The sequence below is a fragment of the Chrysochloris asiatica genome, unplaced genomic scaffold (assembly GCF_000296735.1).
Source record: "Chrysochloris asiatica unplaced genomic scaffold, ChrAsi1.0 scaffold00315, whole genome shotgun sequence".
In the NCBI taxonomy this organism is placed as follows: Eukaryota; Metazoa; Chordata; class Mammalia; order Afrosoricida; family Chrysochloridae; genus Chrysochloris; species Chrysochloris asiatica.
In genome coordinates this window covers 323,512-329,913 of record NW_006408833.1, presented here as the reverse complement: position 1 = coordinate 329,913, position 6,402 = coordinate 323,512, and the positions used below count along the sequence as shown (strand labels likewise).

At 39.1% G+C, this 6,402-nt stretch overlaps 1 protein-coding gene and 1 pseudogene across 1 annotated transcript in view; both read left to right on the top strand.

The window, feature by feature from the left end:
• Nucleotides 1-6,402, top strand: part of IQSEC2 (IQ motif and Sec7 domain 2) — a 131,797-nt gene that overhangs the window by 37,635 nt on the left and 87,760 nt on the right. The window lies entirely within an intron of this gene.
• Nucleotides 2,402-2,686, top strand: LOC102811475 (annotated as a pseudogene).

The window sequence follows — 6,402 nt, the reverse complement described above, 5'->3', positions numbered from 1 at the left end:
CCCGTAAAGATTTACACCCTCGGAAACCCTGTACAGGGTCGCTATGGGTCGGACCCGACTCGATGGCACTTAACAACAACAACAACAAGGCATTAGTGAATTAAAATGGACTGGTATTAGCCATTTGGAATTGGACAGTCATATTTTTTACTATGCCTGGAATGACAATGTGGAGAGAAATGGCATCACATTCATTGTCAAAACAAGCATTTCAAGATAGTCCACCTAACTGGTTCTAATTTATCCATATCTAATTTATTCATTATATGAATAAATTAGACCATATAGTCATTCATTGGACTCCTGGTGTTGCACTGTAGGATCAGCACTGGACTGTGAACCACAAAGTTGGCAGTTCAAACTTAATAGCTGCTCCTTGTAAACCCTATACAGGGTCACTGTGAGTTGATATTGATTTAGCAGCACTTAACAATTCATTCATTTATTCATGTCATCACCAAATGTTTTCTCTGTACCTCTGTGGATCAGACCCTGAGTACAGAGAATTGGGGGTACAGTTCTCTCCATGAATAAAACACGGCTCTAGGCTTTCATCAGCTCACAGTCTGCTAGTAAAGTCAGGCATGGAAATGAACAGCTTTGGTACATTTTATCAGAGCAGTGGTGTAGGCAAGAACAGGGGAAGGACTCCTAGCCCAGTCTCTGGATATTAAGGTAAGTTTATTAGAGGATGTGTTGCCTAAATGAGTCCTGGTTGGAATAAGAGGAATTTCCTGTTAAATATACTAAGTTGAATAAACCTGCTTATCTCTGCTGCTTCCCCAAATTCCACTAAAATAAGAGTAAAGGAATAATGAAGGTAGAAATCTGTAAGATCTGGGATGCTACCAGAAGTAAACTATTCTACCTAGAGAACTCTAGAAATGCTCAGGATTTAGAGGCACAATGGACCATAGAAAACAGGGAGGTGTACAGAACTGAAAATAAGGGGAATGCTGAAAGCCTGTTTACAGACTATCTTGGACCCTTCCCAACCCCAGCCAGCCAGAGATAACCCTGCCCATCAGCCGCATCCCTACATATGGAAGTTGATTCTTTGGATAAATTGAAGCTAAGAGGCTCTGGGCTTGGGGACACCAGGCACAATGGGAGGACACATTAAAACAGGACTACATCCTAAAACAGTGGGACTCCAGCTTCCTTCCACTATCCCACTAGCAGGACACCACAGGCAGGAGCATACAAGAGACAAAAAGGTTCTGCTCTGGAGAACTGAGTGGCCCTAGAGAAAAGCTTCCAAAATATGACATTTGGGAGTTTTCCAGTAAAAAACAAAAAAAAGGGAGAGAGAGAGAGAGAGACTTTTAGCCTAATAATCTACCACCCGGTAATATAATTCACCTATACACAGAGCTCCCAATCAGCTTTTTTAATGTCATGGGAATGGATAGTTAGGATCATCAGCCAAAGACCCTTAAGATTTTATTTTATGTGAATTATACCTCAATAAAATGGACTTTAAAAAACAAATAAAACCAATTCCTAGGCAGATATTATCAGATAGTCCAAGGCTACTTGAAGAAGGCCATCAACCTTCTCCCCCTTTCCCCATAAAAAATAAACTTGGAGGAAACAGAGGTAATGAGGGATGTAGAAGAAACCTGGGAAATGAAAAATAGTAATAGCCAAAATTAAAATTTCACTAGATGAATTAGAAAATAAAAGGCAAGGAAACAGATAGGGTCATGTTTTCATTGGACATTCCAGTTGTTTGGCCTAATATCATGTTTAATGCTCTATTTTATATTCTCTTTCCTTGCATAGTACCTGGGGTCTTAAAAGTTTACAAGTGGCCATCCAAAGTGTAATAATTGGTCTCCAGTTGCCTAGAGCAACAGAGGAAGAAGACGAGTCAGGAATAGGAGGAAGAAATGGAATGTGTGGTTAATTTCCTCCATGCACAACTGCCTTCTTTCTAGTGTGAGCAGAATAGGATGATGCCCAGCAACCATTACTGAATGTTTTGATCAAAGATTCTACAGAAGAATCAGAATTAAAAGTGGAAAAGTACAGAACAGAATTTCAAATTCTCATGGAATCCAGATATTTTGAAGCTGTGGAGGCTGAATGAATTAACCTGAGATAATATATAAACCTTAAGCCCAAAATACCCGCTAAAACCTTCTTAAAACCAAACAATAGTTTTGCTTAACTGGTAAAGATGTTGCCTCAAGCATTGTGCTCTTTTAAGAACAATTTATATAGGATCAAATTGACACAGCAACTCAAAAGATTAGATTAAAAGCTTAGGGCAGCTCCCTCCTCCACCACTGCCGCCTCCTTCCGGTGCCTCTCCTGGTGCTGCTTGTGTGCTCATTCGGTGGTGTGGACCTGGTACCTCTTTTTTGAAGCAGCAGCTGAAGAGACTTTGGTGCTCGCCATGGCCAACAAGAAACCCAAGGAAGGAGTCAAAACTGAGAACAACAATCATATTGATTTGAAGGTGGTGGAGCAGGATGGTTCTGTGGTGCAATTTAAGATTAAGGGGCATACACCAGTTAGTAAATTAATGAAAGTCATTGACAAACAGGGTTTGTCAATGAGGTAAATCAGATTCCAATTTGATGGGCAGCCAATCAATGAAACAGACACACGTGCACAGTTGGAAATGGAAGATGAAGATACAATTGATGTGTTCCAGCAGCAGACAGACGGTGTCTTCTAAAAAGGGAGCCTGCTATTTTACTCCAGAACTCTGTTCCTACCGACCAAGAATACATTCTCAATTCGAAAACCACAATTTGATTCCACCACATGCTGACTACTACAGCATAGTTTTCTCTATTCTTTCATTTCCCCATCCCCATTCCTTTATTGTACATAAAGTAACTGGTGCATGTGCACAAGCATATTGCATTTTTTGTTTGTTTTGTTTGGTGGGTTTATTATTATTATTATTATTTCTTTTTTACTAAAATGGCCAATGGTATGTTTTGACCGACATCAAGTGGAGATGGGATGGGGGAAAATATTGGTTCTGTGAAAATCCCCCCTTTCTCCATTAGTGGCATGCTCATTCAGCTCTTATCTTTATATTCCAGTAAGTTATTTTGCTCTCACTATTTAACAAAAACAACAATATAAAAACTCCTTGCATACCTTGTTCAATTGGAGAATTTTAATATTTTTCATTTATCATTCTAAAACCAAGGAAAACTTTATAACTGTTTTTGTACGTAGCTGTTACATGTAGGGCAATCTGCCTTTAAGTAGGGGTAAATTACTCTAAAAGAAATGAATCCTAGTTTTCCCTTAAAGTCAAGCGTCTTGTTCTTTAAATAAACTTCTTGTTTAAAAAAAAAAAAAAAAAAAGTTAAGGCATAGAAATAACTCAGAAAAGGAGAGTGCGAATGGGTGCACAACTTGAATGTAATCAGTGTCACTGAATTGTACATGTAGAAATTGCTGAATTGGTATATTTTATGTTGTATACATTCTCAACAACATAACAAAAATAAATAATTTTTTTTAAAGGTGAGGAATGAAACAAAGTGTATGATTTGTTGAAGGTAAAACAGATAATCTGCTCTATAATTTCATTCAAGTCACAATAAAAAGTTAAAACAAAAAAATAAGGTGAGGGAGCAGAATAAAAAGACAGCGAGATGGACAACAGAAGAGGAAAGATGAGAAAATCAGAGGATCAATTGAAGAACTCCAAAATCCAGTAATAGGGGTTTCAGAAATAGAAAACGGAGGAGACAGCAGAATAAAATCATCAAAGACATAATACAAAAACATTTCCTAGAACTGAAAGATCCCACTGAGTACCCAGCACAATAAATTATAAAAATGCACACCAACATAGGCTACTGTGAAATATCAGAATACCAGGGATAAAAAGAAGACCCAGAGTGGGGATAAAAACATGTCATAGACAAAGGATCAAGAAAAAGAATTGCATTGTACTTCTCAACAGCTACACTGGAAGGTAGGAGACAATGGAAGAAGTTCTCAAAATTCTGAGAGAAAAGTATTTGCAACCTGAAAGTGTGTACTCAAGGGTAAGGGTATATAGTAAAGGTCTGAACATTTTATGTTCTATGCCGTCTTTCTCAGGACGCACTAGAGAATACATCACAGTACAATGTGAGCATAAATTAAGAAAAAGTCCTGGAATCTAGAAAACAGAAAATCCAGCGCTGAAGAGAGGTGAAGGGAAACCCCATGATGGATAGATTTCAGGTTTTCCAAACAAAAACAGACTAGGAAGAAGGAGAGACAAACAACTTCTGAATATGTTGTTGTTGTTAGGTGCCATTGAGTCAGTAAAGATTCATAGCCACCCTATGCACAACAGAAAGAAACACTGCCCAGTCTTGGGCCAACATCACAATCATTGCTACGCCTGAGCCGATCGATGGCTGCCGTCACTGGGCCAATCCATTTCATTGGGTGTCTTCCTCTTTTTCTCTGACCCTCCACTTTACAAAGCATGATATCCTTCTACAGGAACTAGTCCCTCCTGGTAACATGTCCAAAGTATAAGAGATGAAGTTTGGCCATTCTGGCTTCCAAGGAGCACTCTGCCTGTACTTCTTCCAACACAGATCAGTTTGTTCTTTTGGCAGTCCATGATATTTTTAATATTCTCCTCCAACACCATAACTCAAATGCATCAATTCTTCTACGGTCTTCCTTATTCACTGTCCAGCTTTCAAATGCATATGAGGTTATTTGGACAAGCCATACATGGCTTGGGACAGGTGCACCTTAGTCCTCAAGCTGACATCTTTGCTCTTCAACACTTTAAAAAGGTCTTGTGCAGCAGATTTGCCTGATGCAATATGTCATTTGATTTCTTGACTGCTGCTTCCATGAGTGTTGATGGTAGATGCAAACAAAATGAAGTCTTTGACAACTTCAATCTTTGGGTAGATGCACACAAACACCCAAACTTGCAGACAGTACCCATTTGACCTAGCCTCCATGGTTTGATAATGAGAACTTGACTAGAGGAAGATTACCACAAAAAAAAAAAAAAAAAAGGAAAGAAAGAAAGAAAGAAAGAAAAAAATGGTAAAGGAAACATAGGTAAATTGCTACAATTTGATGAACTTGACTTATACTCATGGAGGTAGAAACTCTAAATACCACCAGAGAGGGAAGAAGTCTTCACATCAAGTATAAATGCTATCCCCTCTGTACACAGGGTAGATAGAGATGGGCAACTTAGACATTGGCTGCCTAAAATAAGGGGGAGATAAAAGGCACGAAGTGACTGGCTTACAAGGTTTCAAGAGGGAGTTTAGTTTAAGAGTATGGGAGGGGGGAAGAAAGAGTCCCCACTGAATAGTTTTCATCTTGTCTAGATGGGTCTGGTGATAAGAGTTGGGGATATGATTCCTATGATTCAATAGTGAATAATTGTTATCCTGACTAATTGTGACTGTCACAATTGTAAAGGTAGAAATTTTGTAACAAAAATAGGGGAGTGGTTAATCTTACAGTCCAGAAATAGAGGACCCTAGAACCATAAAGGGAGAAGACCACAAGCAGAATGCGGGACCTTATCCAGAGAAGCAGCGAGGCCAAAGACTGCAGCAGAAATGGGTTCATGGAGAGTGGGAGTGGCTGAGGATGCTAGATTCATGGGAAGAGAGGGATTAAGAGCTGGTGGCCAAGAGGTAGACTTGCAGAATGTGCCTTTTGAGGTGTAAATTATTATATATGCCTGAGTGTTTTTGTTTGTTTGTTTGTTTTTTTAAAAAGCTAAAGTGAGTAGAGAGAAATACTATTAACTGATGGTACGTGGAGGGGATTACAATCATTGTAATTAAACAAGGTGTGTGATTTGTTGAATGTAAAACTGATGATCTACCCTGTAAACTTTCACTCAATCCCCAATAAAAACCTTTTAAAAAAAGACCTTGTGCAGCAGATTTGCCTAATGCAAATATATATATATATATATTGATTTACCTGGAACTTTGAAGTGTAGCTATAATGTAGAATGAGTGGTAGAAAAATGTATGTATGCACCTGTATGAAAATAGGGTGTAGGAATTTAGTATACAGTATGAGCCCTGGTGTGGCGCTGTGGGCTAATGCACCAGACTGCAAAGTCATTTGAACTGCAAGGTCAGTGGTTCAAGCTCACCAGCTGCTCAGAAATCCTATACAGGGTCGCTATGGGTCGGAACCAACTTGATGACACTTCACAACAACAATGTAAAAATATACATATGTTGTTGTTGTTAGGTGCCATCAAGTCAGTACCAACTCATAGAGACCCTATGCAACATAGAATGAAACACTGCCTGGTCCTGGGCCAACCTCACAATTGTTGCCACACTTGAGCCCACTGATGCTGCCACTCTGCCAATCCATCTTGCTGGGGGTCTTCCTCTTTTTCTCTGACCCTCCACCTTACCAAACATG